Source organism: Pavona decussata, unplaced genomic scaffold (genome assembly GCF_977016875.1).
Source record: "Pavona decussata unplaced genomic scaffold, jaPavDecu1.1 SCAFFOLD_167, whole genome shotgun sequence".
NCBI classification, from domain to species: domain Eukaryota; kingdom Metazoa; phylum Cnidaria; class Anthozoa; order Scleractinia; family Agariciidae; genus Pavona; species Pavona decussata.
The window spans coordinates 384,678-401,125 of record NW_028145578.1 but is presented as its reverse complement, the minus strand read 5'-3'; positions in this window follow the sequence as shown (position 1 = coordinate 401,125).

Below are 16,448 nucleotides of genomic sequence, written 5' to 3'. Positions count from 1 at the left end.
CGTGCATAGGTTGCGCCAAAACCGTCATTAGATTTCGGAGATAAGCGTTTGTTGACGTTCTTGTTAGGGACATAAACACACGTTCTATTGTGATCGCGTGCCGTTTTAAGGGGAAAACCAGTTGCTTAGAAATGAGTCTTGAAAATTAGACCTTTGTGAATATACATTGTGATACACGCTTATTTCAGCAAATTGCTTTAAGCTAGTTACATTTTTCAGGACGTGTTTGCATTGCAATTACGACAGGTGAAACTTACACGTTCGTAAATTAAAGTGCGGCGAACGCGAGTTTGCCACTTACATGGTTATTTGCTACTCTCTGAACTTGTTTGCAATGGAATTTCTCAAAGAGTATTTTTACTATTTTTTGTACGGGGAAACAGCCTTTCGTTTATATTAAAAACGGTGTTATCGATCAGCGGGAGACGGACATGATGTCTGTTAGGTGGAAGATCTTTCATTTCAATGTACAGATACAGCAGGATGTTCAAAAGGAGATCCCAAAGTGCTCTAAATGCTTTGCCACGTTTGTGTTGCGGTGATTGAAAAGTCTTTCGGACTTAAATTTCCTAAAGTGAACTGTTTGCTAAGTAGGCTCGAATTTTGCAGTGACGGTCTACACGGTCTACCATAGCGAATGACTTAAAAATAGATAACATATCATATTTCTTACTGTAGTGATGGTAGACCGTGTTGTGATGGTAGACCGTCATAAAATGATACATAACACATGGAATGCTTTCACCCCTGACTGTATTTTATCGTTGGCCATTTATAACTATTTAGGATTGACTACAAATGACATTAGTGCAAGTGTTTTGGTTTTATTGTGATCTTGCAAAAGTCACGCATTCTCGACGTGACATAACCAAATAGTGTGACATTGTTTTCCCTCAGTCACAAAATAAAGCAAAGACTTGTGTTTAATACTTTGTGGCCTCATTCTCCCCTAGACAATTTTTTCTTTTGCTTGCGCAGCTTGTTGATATTTCGTTCAATAACCGTTTCCTCTCGTCCAGTTATTGCACGAGGCCTCCCGCGTGTCCCGCGTGACTGTCTGTTCTTGTCGCAAGTGTTTGTGTTTAAACAGCGATAAACGGACGCCCGAGATATACCACAGAGATGTACTATTTCACGCACAGTTAAATCGCTTTGCAAACGAAGACATCTCACATACGCTTTCGTCTGTGCATCTATATGTCCGCGATAAACCATTTTCTTTTACACAACGGAAGAAAACAAGAAACTCCGTAACGTCACAAAGAGCGAATTGACAATGCCACGAATTCGAACGGCCTATTTAGCGCACTTCCACCCCAATTAGAACCCTACAATGTCCAGTGATGTACTAAATAGATGTTGCATTTTCCAAATTTAGGTCAACATCATTTGTACGTTCCTCCACATCCGAGAAAAGGGCCTGGATGTTCACCCCTAACTCAGACAACTAGTTGCAAAAAGACTTGAGACACTGTAACATATTTGGCCTTAAATGAAGTTGCCGTGATCACGTGCTTTCCATTCCCCCTCCCCCCCTTATCAATGTTGTTAGCAATGCAAGATGACGCTCAAAATTTGGAGGAACAACTTTGTATGGAGGGGAGGGAGGGGGGTACTGTCATGTCTCACAGATTTATGAGCGGCAGCAATTTGAAGTGGTAAAGGGCGATTTTTGGTTGGAGTGTCTCACTATTTTTGCAACTGGTTGTCTGAGCGCTTTGACGCTGTATGAGCATTCTGTTAGTTTATGGATCGCTTTGGGAAGTGGTCTACGTTTGGCTATTTGTGAGGGGTTTTGGCAAAATTGGGTTTTATTGGTGGATGTTTCATGGATTACAAATGGCAGAGGAAGAAAGGTAATTTTGGGTTATTTTTGGAATGACGTCATAGCCGCAATTTTCATTGTTTTCAGTTAGCAAGTCAGAAAATATGCCTAAGTTTGGAAATAAAGAAGTGATATAAGGCCATTTTCGCTTGTGCGGTCTGTAAGGACGTGATTCAAAGTTATTTACTGAGCATTAACGTCAAACAAGTTTATTTACGTGCATAGGTTGCGCCAAAACCGTCATTAGATTTCGGAGATAAGCGTTTGTTGACGTTCTTGTTAGGGACATAAACACACGTTCTATTGTGATCGCGTGCCGTTTTAAGGGGAAAACCAGTTGCTTAGAAATGAGTCTTGAAAATTAGACCTTTGTGAATATACATTGTGATACACGCTTATTTCAGCAAATTGCTTTAAGCTAGTTACATTTTTCAGGACGTGTTTGCATTGCAATTACGACAGGTGAAACTTACACGTTCGTAAATTAAAGTGCGGCGAACGCGAGTTTGCCACTTACATGGTTATTTGCTACTCTCTGAACTTGTTTGCAATGGAATTTCTCAAAGAGTATTTTTACTATTTTTTGTACGGGGAAACAGCCTTTCGTTTATATTAAAAACGGTGTTATCGATCAGCGGGAGACGGACATGATGTCTGTTAGGTGGAAGATCTTTCATTTCAATGTACAGATACAGCAGGATGTTCAAAAGGAGATCCCAAAGTGCTCTAAATGCTTTGCCACGTTTGTGTTGCGGTGATTGAAAAGTCTTTCGGACTTAAATTTCCTAAAGTGAACTGTTTGCTAAGTAGGCTCGAATTTTGCAGTGACGGTCTACACGGTCTACCATAGCGAATGACTTAAAAATAGATAACATATCATATTTCTTACTGTAGTGATGGTAGACCGTGTTGTGATGGTAGACCGTCATAAAATGATACATAACACATGGAATGCTTTCACCCCTGACTGTATTTTATCGTTGGCCATTTATAACTATTTAGGATTGACTACAAATGACATTAGTGCAAGTGTTTTGGTTTTATTGTGATCTTGCAAAAGTCACGCATTCTCGACGTGACATAACCAAATAGTGTGACATTGTTTTCCCTCAGTCACAAAATAAAGCAAAGACTTGTGTTTAATACTTTGTGGCCTCATTCTCCCCTAGACAATTTTTTCTTTTGCTTGCGCAGCTTGTTGATATTTCGTTCAATAACCGTTTCCTCTCGTCCAGTTATTGCACGAGGCCTCCCGCGTGTCCCGCGTGACTGTCTGTTCTTGTCGCAAGTGTTTGTGTTTAAACAGCGATAAACGGACGCCCGAGATATACCACAGAGATGTACTATTTCACGCACAGTTAAATCGCTTTGCAAACGAAGACATCTCACATACGCTTTCGTCTGTGCATCTATATGTCCGCGATAAACCATTTTCTTTTACACAACGGAAGAAAACAAGAAACTCCGTAACGTCACAAAGAGCGAATTGACAATGCCACGAATTCGAACGGCCTATTTAGCGCACTTCCACCCCAATTAGAACCCTACAATGTCCAGTGATGTACTAAATAGATGTTGCATTTTCCAAATTTAGGTCAACATCATTTGTACGTTCCTCCACATCCGAGAAAAGGGCCTGGATGTTCACCCCTAACTCAGACAACTAGTTGCAAAAAGACTTGAGACACTGTAACATATTTGGCCTTAAATGAAGTTGCCGTGATCACGTGCTTTCCATTCCCCCTCCCCCCCTTATCAATGTTGTTAGCAATGCAAGATGACGCTCAAAATTTGGAGGAACAACTTTGTATGGAGGGGAGGGAGGGGGGTACTGTCATGTCTCACAGATTTACGAGCGGCAGCAATTTGAAGTGGTAAAGGGCGATTTTTGGTTGGAGTGTCTCACTATTTTTGCAACTGGTTGTCTGAGCGCTTTGACGCTGTATGAGCATTCTGTTAGTTTATGGATCGCTTTGGGAAGTGGTCTACGTTTGGCTATTTGTGAGGGGTTTTGGCAAAATTGGGTTTTATTGGTGGATGTTTCATGGATTACAAATGGCAGAGGAAGAAAGGTAATTTTGGGTTATTTTTGGAATGACGTCATAGCCGCAATTTTCATTGTTTTCAGTTAGCAAGTCAGAAAATATGCCTAAGTTTGGAAATAAAGAAGTGATATAAGGCCATTTTCGCTTGTGCGGTCTGTAAGGACGTGATTCAAAGTTATTTACTGAGCATTAACGTCAAACAAGTTTATTTACGTGCATAGGTTGCGCCAAAACCGTCATTAGATTTCGGAGATAAGCGTTTGTTGACGTTCTTGTTAGGGACATAAACACACGTTTTATTGTGATCGCGTGCCGTTTTAAGGGGAAAACCAGTTGCTTAGAAATGAGTCTTGAAAATTAGACCTTTGTGAATATACATTGTGATACACGCTTATTTCAGCAAATTGCTTTAAGCTAGTTACATTTTTCAGGACGTGTTTGCATTGCAATTACGACAGGTGAAACTTACACGTTCGTAAATTAAAGTGCGGCGAACGCGAGTTTGCCACTTACATGGTTATTTGCTACTCTCTGAACTTGTTTGCAATGGAATTTCTCAAAGAGTATTTTTACTATTTTTTGTACGGGGAAACAGCCTTTCGTTTATATTAAAAACGGTGTTATCGATCAGCGGGAGACGGACATGATGTCTGTTAGGTGGAAGATCTTTCATTTCAATGTACAGATACAGCAGGATGTTCAAAAGGAGATCCCAAAGTGCTCTAAATGCTTTGCCACGTTTGTGTTGCGGTGATTGAAAAGTCTTTCGGACTTAAATTTCCTAAAGTGAACTGTTTGCTAAGTAGGCTCGAATTTTGCAGTGACGGTCTACACGGTCTACCATAGCGAATGACTTAAAAATAGATAACATATCATATTTCTTACTGTAGTGATGGTAGACCGTGTTGTGATGGTAGACCGTCATAAAATGATACATAACACATGGAATGCTTTCACCCCTGACTGTATTTTATCGTTGGCCATTTATAACTATTTAGGATTGACTACAAATGACATTAGTGCAAGTGTTTTGGTTTTATTGTGATCTTGCAAAAGTCACGCATTCTCGACGTGACATAACCAAATAGTGTGACATTGTTTTCCCTCAGTCACAAAATAAAGCAAAGACTTGTGTTTAATACTTTGTGGCCTCATTCTCCCCTAGACAATTTTTTCTTTTGCTTGCGCAGCTTGTTGATATTTCGTTCAATAACCGTTTCCTCTCGTCCAGTTATTGCACGAGGCCTCCCGCGTGTCCCGCGTGACTGTCTGTTCTTGTCGCAAGTGTTTGTGTTTAAACAGCGATAAACGGACGCCCGAGATATACCACAAAGATGTACTATTTCACGCACAGTTAAATCGCTTTGCAAACGAAGACATCTCACATACGCTTTCGTCTGTGCATCTATATGTCCGCGATAAACCATTTTCTTTTACACAACGGAAGAAAACAAGAAACTCCGTAACGTCACAAAGAGCGAATTGACAATGCCACGAATTCGAACGGCCTATTTAGCGCACTTCCACCCCAATTAGAACCCTACAATGTCCAGTGATGTACTAAATAGATGTTGCATTTTCCAAATTTAGGTCAACATCATTTGTACGTTCCTCCACATCCGAGAAAAGGGCCTGGATGTTCACCCCTAACTCAGACAACTAGTTGCAAAAAGACTTGAGACACTGTAACATATTTGGCCTTAAATGAAGTTGCCGTGATCACGTGCTTTCCATTCCCCCTCCCCCCCTTATCAATGTTGTTAGCAATGCAAGATGACGCTCAAAATTTGGAGGAACAACTTTGTATGGAGGGGAGGGAGGGGGGTACTGTCATGTCTCACAGATTTACGAGCGGCAGCAATTTGAAGTGGTAAAGGGCGATTTTTGGTTGGAGTGTCTCACTATTTTTGCAACTGGTTGTCTGAGCGCTTTGACGCTGTATGAGCATTCTGTTAGTTTATGGATCGCTTTGGGAAGTGGTCTACGTTTGGCTATTTGTGAGGGGTTTTGGCAAAATTGGGTTTTATTGGTGGATGTTTCATGGATTACAAATGGCAGAGGAAGAAAGGTAATTTTGGGTTATTTTTGGAATGACGTCATAGCCGCAATTTTCATTGTTTTCAGTTAGCAAGTCAGAAAATATGCCTAAGTTTGGAAATAAAGAAGTGATATAAGGCCATTTTCGCTTGTGCGGTCTGTAAGGACGTGATTCAAAGTTATTTACTGAGCATTAACGTCAAACAAGTTTATTTACGTGCATAGGTTGCGCCAAAACCGTCATTAGATTTCGGAGATAAGCGTTTGTTGACGTTCTTGTTAGGGACATAAACACACGTTCTATTGTGATCGCGTGCCGTTTTAAGGGGAAAACCAGTTGCTTAGAAATGAGTCTTGAAAATTAGACCTTTGTGAATATACATTGTGATACACGCTTATTTCAGCAAATTGCTTTAAGCTAGTTACATTTTTCAGGACGTGTTTGCATTGCAATTACGACAGGTGAAACTTACACGTTCGTAAATTAAAGTGCGGCGAACGCGAGTTTGCCACTTACATGGTTATTTGCTACTCTCTGAACTTGTTTGCAATGGAATTTCTCAAAGAGTATTTTTACTATTTTTTGTACGGGGAAACAGCCTTTCGTTTATATTAAAAACGGTGTTATCGATCAGCGGGAGACGGACATGATGTCTGTTAGGTGGAAGATCTTTCATTTCAATGTACAGATACAGCAGGATGTTCAAAAGGAGATCCCAAAGTGCTCTAAATGCTTTGCCACGTTTGTGTTGCGGTGATTGAAAAGTCTTTCGGACTTAAATTTCCTAAAGTGAACTGTTTGCTAAGTAGGCTCGAATTTTGCAGTGACGGTCTACACGGTCTACCATAGCGAATGACTTAAAAATAGATAACATATCATATTTCTTACTGTAGTGATGGTAGACCGTGTTGTGATGGTAGACCGTCATAAAATGATACATAACACATGGAATGCTTTCACCCCTGACTGTATTTTATCGTTGGCCATTTATAACTATTTAGGATTGACTACAAATGACATTAGTGCAAGTGTTTTGGTTTTATTGTGATCTTGCAAAAGTCACGCATTCTCGACGTGACATAACCAAATAGTGTGACATTGTTTTCCCTCAGTCACAAAATAAAGCAAAGACTTGTGTTTAATACTTTGTGGCCTCATTCTCCCCTAGACAATTTTTTCTTTTGCTTGCGCAGCTTGTTGATATTTCGTTCAATAACCGTTTCCTCTCGTCCAGTTATTGCACGAGGCCTCCCGCGTGTCCCGCGTGACTGTCTGTTCTTGTCGCAAGTGTTTGTGTTTAAACAGCGATAAACGGACGCCCGAGATATACCACAAAGATGTACTATTTCACGCACAGTTAAATCGCTTTGCAAACGAAGACATCTCACATACGCTTTCGTCTGTGCATCTATATGTCCGCGATAAACCATTTTCTTTTACACAACGGAAGAAAACAAGAAACTCCGTAACGTCACAAAGAGCGAATTGACAATGCCACGAATTCGAACGGCCTATTTAGCGCACTTCCACCCCAATTAGAACCCTACAATGTCCAGTGATGTACTAAATAGATGTTGCATTTTCCAAATTTAGGTCAACATCATTTGTACGTTCCTCCACATCCGAGAAAAGGGCCTGGATTTTCACCCCTAACTCAGACAACTAGTTGCAAAAAGACTTGAGACACTGTAACATATTTGGCCTTAAATGAAGTTGCCGTGATCACGTGCTTTCCATTCCCCCTCCCCCCCTTATCAATGTTGTTAGCAATGCAAGATGACGCTCAAAATTTGGAGGAACAACTTTGTATGGAGGGGAGGGAGGGGGGTACTGTCATGTCTCACAGATTTACGAGCGGCAGCAATTTGAAGTGGTAAAGGGCGATTTTTGGTTGGAGTGTCTCACTATTTTTGCAACTGGTTGTCTGAGCGCTTTGACGCTGTATGAGCATTCTGTTAGTTTATGGATCGCTTTGGGAAGTGGTCTACGTTTGGCTATTTGTGAGGGGTTTTGGCAAAATTGGGTTTTATTGGTGGATGTTTCATGGATTACAAATGGCAGAGGAAGAAAGGTAATTTTGGGTTATTTTTGGAATGACGTCATAGCCGCAATTTTCATTGTTTTCAGTTAGCAAGTCAGAAAATATGCCTAAGTTTGGAAATAAAGAAGTGATATAAGGCCATTTTCGCTTGTGCGGTCTGTAAGGACGTGATTCAAAGTTATTTACTGAGCATTAACGTCAAACAAGTTTATTTACGTGCATAGGTTGCGCCAAAACCGTCATTAGATTTCGGAGATAAGCGTTTGTTGACGTTCTTGTTAGGGACATAAACACACGTTCTATTGTGATCGCGTGCCGTTTTAAGGGGAAAACCAGTTGCTTAGAAATGAGTCTTGAAAATTAGACCTTTGTGAATATACATTGTGATACACGCTTATTTCAGCAAATTGCTTTAAGCTAGTTACATTTTTCAGGACGTGTTTGCATTGCAATTACGACAGGTGAAACTTACACGTTCGTAAATTAAAGTGCGGCGAACGCGAGTTTGCCACTTACATGGTTATTTGCTACTCTCTGAACTTGTTTGCAATGGAATTTCTCAAAGAGTATTTTTACTATTTTTTGTACGGGGAAACAGCCTTTCGTTTATATTAAAAACGGTGTTATCGATCAGCGGGAGACGGACATGATGTCTGTTAGGTGGAAGATCTTTCATTTCAATGTACAGATACAGCAGGATGTTCAAAAGGAGATCCCAAAGTGCTCTAAATGCTTTGCCACGTTTGTGTTGCGGTGATTGAAAAGTCTTTCGGACTTAAATTTCCTAAAGTGAACTGTTTGCTAAGTAGGCTCGAATTTTGCAGTGACGGTCTACACGGTCTACCATAGCGAATGACTTAAAAATAGATAACATATCATATTTCTTACTGTAGTGATGGTAGACCGTGTTGTGATGGTAGACCGTCATAAAATGATACATAACACATGGAATGCTTTCACCCCTGACTGTATTTTATCGTTGGCCATTTATAACTATTTAGGATTGACTACAAATGACATTAGTGCAAGTGTTTTGGTTTTATTGTGATCTTGCAAAAGTCACGCATTCTCGACGTGACATAACCAAATAGTGTGACATTGTTTTCCCTCAGTCACAAAATAAAGCAAAGACTTGTGTTTAATACTTTGTGGCCTCATTCTCCCCTAGACAATTTTTTCTTTTGCTTGCGCAGCTTGTTGATATTTCGTTCAATAACCGTTTCCTCTCGTCCAGTTATTGCACGAGGCCTCCCGCGTGTCCCGCGTGACTGTCTGTTCTTGTCGCAAGTGTTTGTGTTTAAACAGCGATAAACGGACGCCCGAGATATACCACAAAGATGTACTATTTCACGCACAGTTAAATCGCTTTGCAAACGAAGACATCTCACATACGCTTTCGTCTGTGCATCTATATGTCCGCGATAAACCATTTTCTTTTACACAACGGAAGAAAACAAGAAACTCCGTAACGTCACAAAGAGCGAATTGACAATGCCACGAATTCGAACGGCCTATTTAGCGCACTTCCACCCCAATTAGAACCCTACAATGTCCAGTGATGTACTAAATAGATGTTGCATTTTCCAAATTTAGGTCAACATCATTTGTACGTTCCTCCACATCCGAGAAAAGGGCCTGGATTTTCACCCCTAACTCAGACAACTAGTTGCAAAAAGACTTGAGACACTGTAACATATTTGGCCTTAAATGAAGTTGCCGTGATCACGTGCTTTCCATTCCCCCTCCCCCCCTTATCAATGTTGTTAGCAATGCAAGATGACGCTCAAAATTTGGAGGAACAACTTTGTATGGAGGGGAGGGAGGGGGGTACTGTCATGTCTCACAGATTTATGAGCGGCAGCAATTTGAAGTGGTAAAGGGCGATTTTTGGTTGGAGTGTCTCACTATTTTTGCAACTGGTTGTAGCTTTGTTTCATGGTTTTTGTTCCCCGAAAATAACGATTCTCCGAAAGTAACGAGCCCCAAAGGCTGCTAATTCCGAAAGTAACGAGAGTCGCTACTATCGGAACTTTGCGGTAAAATCTTTAACTGAAAATATAGCTACATAACTGCTACATAATTCATCCAAGAAAGGGAAAAACATTGTAAATGGCCGTTACTTTAAAGATTGTATCCGGATTGTAACTATGTTAGATATCGCGGCGGTAAATTGTTGCAGTTAACTCGTACTTTCTTTTTCTTTTGTCTAGAATTTAAGACATCTTACCTCTAATTATTGCTTTGACATAAGATGGTTGTAATTCAGTGGCAACTTTCGCATCACTTAGTGAATACCGATAATTCGTTAAAAATTATAAATAGATAAATAAATTTATTTACCCTCAGGGTGACGCAGCTGGCCAGACCTTTAGCATAGTCGGAAAAGCGAAGAAAGATAGTTGGAGCGGGACATAGTAAAAATCCGGTTAAAATCGGCGCGAAAATAGTTTTCAAGAACAAGCGAAAGAGCGCTTTTTGGAACTACTTTGTTCCAGGGCCTTTCCAAATGGGTCCCTGATTTAGCGAGAAACTGTCCCCTGTATTATTCTTCTCAATCGGTAGCCGCAGCAAGTCTCAAGATGAGCTTGAAATTAATTTAGTTTAGGAAGTACATCGAGCTGTTTTCCGACTTACTTGCTGTGATGTATTTTCAAAAGTTCAGAGAGACGTCAACAATTACTCGAACAAGTAGGATAGCTTCGTGTTGTTCGTGTTGTGGTTATTCAACAATACCAGAACCTTGCATTTATCAGATTTAAGGACCATTTTATTATTTCGAGATCACTTCGTCATGCTTCCGTTCGTTTCTTTTTACTCAACTGAAAATGATCAGCAATAGCTGACTATCATCAGTGTAACCTAAGACGAACATTTTCAAGAAAATCCTTGATGTAAGCGACATCAACCTAAAAGATGTCAAGAAATCCACGAGTTCAAGACTTCTGTCAGAGTTGTGAACGAAACTAACTTGGTATCCGTCTATTAATTATTAACTACAAATTTTAATTTTAAAACTTCACCAAATCTTCAATATTTCTTATTTCTCTTAATTTTACTACTCTTTCGAGAAAAACTATCTCCTCCCAAATATACCTAAAAATCACCCAAAAATTTACAAAACACCCAAAACATTGATTTGTGTAGCGAGCATAGGGTTTTTGTATTGCTTGAAACGCGAACGAGATATTTCCGTTGAACCGATTTTTACAGTAACTAAATACATGCTGAATAAATAAATAAATATTGAAATAAAACATCTCACTTAAACGAAAGTGTGCTGGCGCCCTGTTGCAATACAGTTTGGCTTTCAGTTCTTCATCTATGCAGTTCACTTTAATTCCTTCCGTGTAAAAGTTGACGGCGTTTCGGAAATTCCTCTTCCCGTTTTCATCATTACCGTTGTTCTTATAAACTTCTGTTATTACAACAAAATTAACAACAAGAAGACGATGCATTCTCTCGTGAGGCATTGTTTGGTCATTGACTGGAAAAAACACGGTTCAGTCGCGATTCAATAACGTATTTTGAACATGGGTTAACCGTTATCTACCAAGACAACGTCTAAACCGCCCGCGAATTAGACTTCAACAAGCACTCATGTCCAATATACACAAACGGATACGAATCGTCAAAACACCCTCACCAATCGTACCATTGGTAAAAGATTACGATTTGTCAGACGCCTTACGATTCGTACCATTGGAACGAATGGTAAGCTCCTCAGTCGATCGGAATTCCATTGGTGAAATGCATTTCATTAACACTTGTAAGCCGTGCGAAAACGAATGTTCGATTGATACCAATTGGTACCATTGGTACAAATGGAAAAGTAGTCAGCCGATTGGTTAACCATTGGAATCACTCATGTCGAATACACAAACGGTTACGATTCGTCAAAACATACTCACCAATCGTACCATTAAAACGAATGGTAAGCTCCTCAGTCGATTGGTACACCATTTGTAAACTGCATCTCATTAACTGACTTGTAAGCCATGCGAGAACGAATGGTCGATTGGTACCATTGGTACCATTGGTACAAATGGAAAAGTAGTCAGTCGATTGGTTTACCATTGGAATCTGCATCTCAAAACAAACGCCATGAGTTGAATCTTCCCTGATCTATAAGCGTAATACCTCGTTCTTTCATGCATGAACCAAAACAAGCGTGCTACAAATGAATATATCTCGTTCTTCAATCTCCATGAGCCGAAACAAGCGCACTACACATAAATATATCTCGTTCTTCAATCCATGAATCGAAACAAGCGCGCTACACATGAATATATCTCGTTCTTTCATGCCTGAACCGAAGCAAGCGCGCTACGCATAAATATATCTCGTTCTTTAATCTCCGTGAGCCGAAACAAGCGCACTACACATGAATATATCTCGTTCTTTAATCCATTAGCCGAAACAAGCGCACTACACATGAATATATCTCGTTCTTTAATCCATGATCCGAAACAACAGCGCTACACATGAAAAAACCTCGTTCTTTAATCCATGAGCCGAAACAAGCGTGCTGCACATGAATATGTCTCGTTCTTTAATCCATAAGCCGAAACAAGCGCGCTATACATGAATATATCTCGTTCTTTAATCTCGATGAGCCGAAACAAACGCACTACACATGAATATATCTCGTTCTTTCATGCATGAACCGAAACAAGCGCGCTACACATGAAAATACCTCGTTCTTTACTCCATTAGCCGAAACAAGCGTACTACGCATAAATATATATCGTTCTTTAATCCATTAGCCGAAACAAGCGCACTACACATGAATATATCTCGTTCTTTAATCCATGAACCGAAACAAGCGCGCTACACATAAAAATACCACATTCTTCAATCCATGAGCGGAAACAAGCGCGCTACACATGAATATATCTCGTTCTTTAATCCATTAGCCGAAACAAGCGCACTGCACATGAATATATCTCGTTCTTTAATCCATGAACCGAAGCAAGCGCGCTACACATAAAAATACCACATTCTTCAATCCATGAGCGGAAACAAGCGCGCTACACATGAATATATCTCGTTCTTTAATCCATTAGCCGAAACAAGCGCACTACACATGAATATATCTCGTTCTTTAATCCATGAACCGAAACAAGCGCGCTACACATGAATATATCTTGTTCTTTAATCCATGAACCGAAACAACCGCGCTACACATGAATATATCTCGTTCTTTAATCCATGAACCGAAACAAGCGCGCTACACATAAAAATACCACGTTCTTTAATCCATGAGCGGAAACAAGCGCGCTACACATGAATATATCTCGTTCTTTAATCCATTAGCCGAAACAAGCGCACTACACATGAATATATCTCGTTCTTTAATCCATGAACCGAAACAACCGCGCTACACATGAATATATCTCGTTCTTTAATCCATGAACCGAAACAACCGCGCTACACATGAAAATACCTCGTTCTTTAATCCATGAGTCGAAACAAGCGCGCTACACATGAATATATCTCGTTCTTTAATCTCCATGAGCCGAAACAAGCGCGCTGCATATGAATATATCTCATTTTTTAATCCATGAGCCGAAACAAGCGCGCTATACATAAAAATACGACGTTCTTTAATCCATGAGCGGAAACAAGCGCACTACACATGAATATATCTCGTTACGTTCTCCATGAACCGAAACAAGCGCGCCACACATGAAAATACCTCAGTCTTTATTCATTTGTAGCGCGCTTGTTTCGGTTCATGGATTAAAAGAAAGAGGTAATAAATTCATGCGTAACAAGCTTGTTTCGGTCCATGGATTAAGGAACGAGTTATATTCATGTGTAGTGCGCTTGTTTCGGTTCATGGATTAAAAAACGAGGTATATTCATGTTAGCGCGCTTGTTTCGGTTCTTGGATTAAAGAACGAGTTATATTCATGTGTAGCGCGCTTGTTTCGGTTCATGGATTAAAAAACGAGGTATATTCATGTGTAGCGCGCTTGTTTCGGTTCTTGGATTAAAGAACGAGTTATATTCATGTGTAGCGCGCTTGTTTCGGTTCATGGATTAAAAAACGAGTTATATTCATGTGTAGCGCGCTTGTTTTGGTTCATGGATTAAAGAACGAGTTATATTCATGTGTAGCGCGCTTGTTTCGGTTCATGGATTAACGAACGAGTTGTATTCATGCGTTTAACGCGCTTGTTTTGGTTTATGGATTAACAAACGTGTTGTATTCATGCGTTAAGCGCGCTTGTTTCGGTTCATGAATTAAAGTTACCGTGTACGTTCAGAGAGAAAATTTTTGGATTTTCGTTTTTTTAGATAAAAATAAACCTGTCAGTAAGCTCTTACAAACAAAAAAAGAATTTTAGAAAAAGAGTGATTATTTGCCGAGAAATTGGAACGTAAGCGATTTCCACCGGAAGTTAAATTTTACTTTGATTGACAGCATATTGCTGCTGATAAAGCCACCCATTGCGATAGTCGCGCGAACGGTCTTTCTATAGTCTTGAACCCCTCACGTTTCTGCACGTTTCCGAATATCCTGTATTTAGTGGAAGAACTTGCGTTGATTCGAGTACGAAACTAAGCTAGAAGAACACAAAAACTTTAAGGTACATTCTAAAGTAGGTAAAGGCCTTAAAATCTTCCAGCCAAGCGAATATTTGGAGACGCGCTTGTTTCAATTCACGCGTCCGTGAATCGCGCTTCATGAGCTTCTTTATTATTCATGATTTGCGGCTGAATGTTATCACATCACTGAATCTTGTGTTCGGGTGCGTAAACCTTACAAGTCTCGGCAAGCTGAAAATAAAAAAATTGAAAAATAACGCAAAGAATCAAGAGGCATAATAATTACTGTCTTGATCTTTCCTCAACGTCAGCCGTCGCTACAAGATAACTAGTAAGGCGAACAGTCGCCACTCTTGCTTGTAGCGTTTTCACAAAGACTTGCTGTATTAGTGTAATTTCCAAAGCGTTAAACTGAGTCAACTCTTCTAAACGGTTCCGTTTAAACGTTTTCTTTCAAGCGTCAAACGGATACTTGTTTCCCATTTGCAGCATTAATAAACGTTTTGGAACGTTCATTCAAGAGCGAATTTTCACCAAAACTTTCGATAAACAATCTCGAAACTTCGCTATCCTCAACAATATTTCGCTCGAATAGATGTAATCGCCGGCTTTTCGAAGAGTAGCAAGAATTTTCGTTTTGACTGAGACAATACATGCGGTTACGGTGGTTCCCCGATAATTCCGTAGCTCTTTGCGCTGATAATTTTGCCCGCCTCTGCCGCTTCTGCTTCGGCCCAACAGCTTTGCTTGACAAGGACGGCTTCAGTCCCCGTTTTGTTTTTCCCATAATGATTACAGATTACAACAAACACCGCAGATATCCAACAAAATGGTGAAGGAGTTGATTACCCTGGAACGTGAATACGTGCAAAACTGCGAGAAAATTTTCACAGGAGGTGACCGGAAGAAAAAGTAGCTTGCAAAATGATTGGCTAATTTTCCGCAAAGGCGTTAGGGGGCGGTACCTGTTTGTGTAGCGAGAATTTTTTTCAAGCGCTGTTTTCTCGAACTTTAATTTCCGCTTCGAGGAGACACTTTCAAGAGTTACAACTCAACAACGATTTGGCCGATTTTTGTAAAATTTGGCCAGATGCTAGAAAAATGTATAATCAACAAAAGGGTGTTGGGGAATTTGATAATTCTTAAAACTCTTTCCTTGACAGCCATTTCTGTGCGTTCACTCCGCATGTTTTCCTTGCAGTTTTAAAAATGTTCCGTAACTTTTGAACGCAATCGAATTAAGGAAAACCCCGACACGCTTTTTTAGCCTTTGGGATCCTGACCGTGAGAAGAAAAAAAAAATTCCAAAATATAAAAATCGCGTTGAGTTGGAACTCTAGAAAGACGAACCGTGCCTTCAAGTTTCGACACTGCGGAAAAATTAGAAATTTATTTTCTTGAAAAAGCAATGAAATATTTGGATACCCAGTTCTATAAGCTTTAATTTGATATAGGGTTTTGGGTATCTGTGATGTAACCGAGAGGCGCTACATCCGTTAAAGTGAAGCCACCCCTGAAGGTACACGGTAACCTTAAGGAGCGAGTTTCATTCATGTTTTAAGCGCGCTTGTTTTGGTTCATGGATAAAAGAACGATATTCATTTGCAGCACGCTTGTTTCGGTTCAACAATTTAAGAACGAGAAATATTCATGTGTAGCGCATTTGTTTTGGTTCATGGATTAAAGAGCGAGTTCTATTCATGCGTAGCGCGTTTGTTTCGGTTCACTGAAACTACAATGCAGGTCAAAAGTAGTTGGGACACGTGTCCAATAATCATGTATTCCAAGTAAAGTTGGCTTTTTGGGGTCACAATTAGAGCGTACCACCCCCCTCCCCCCCAAACAATGTTGGAAGATGCAGATAAACAGTATTTTTGTTGAAATCTGTGTTGTAGTGTCAAATCTCAACATTGCTTGGGGGGGAGGGGGTGGGGGGAGATTATTTCA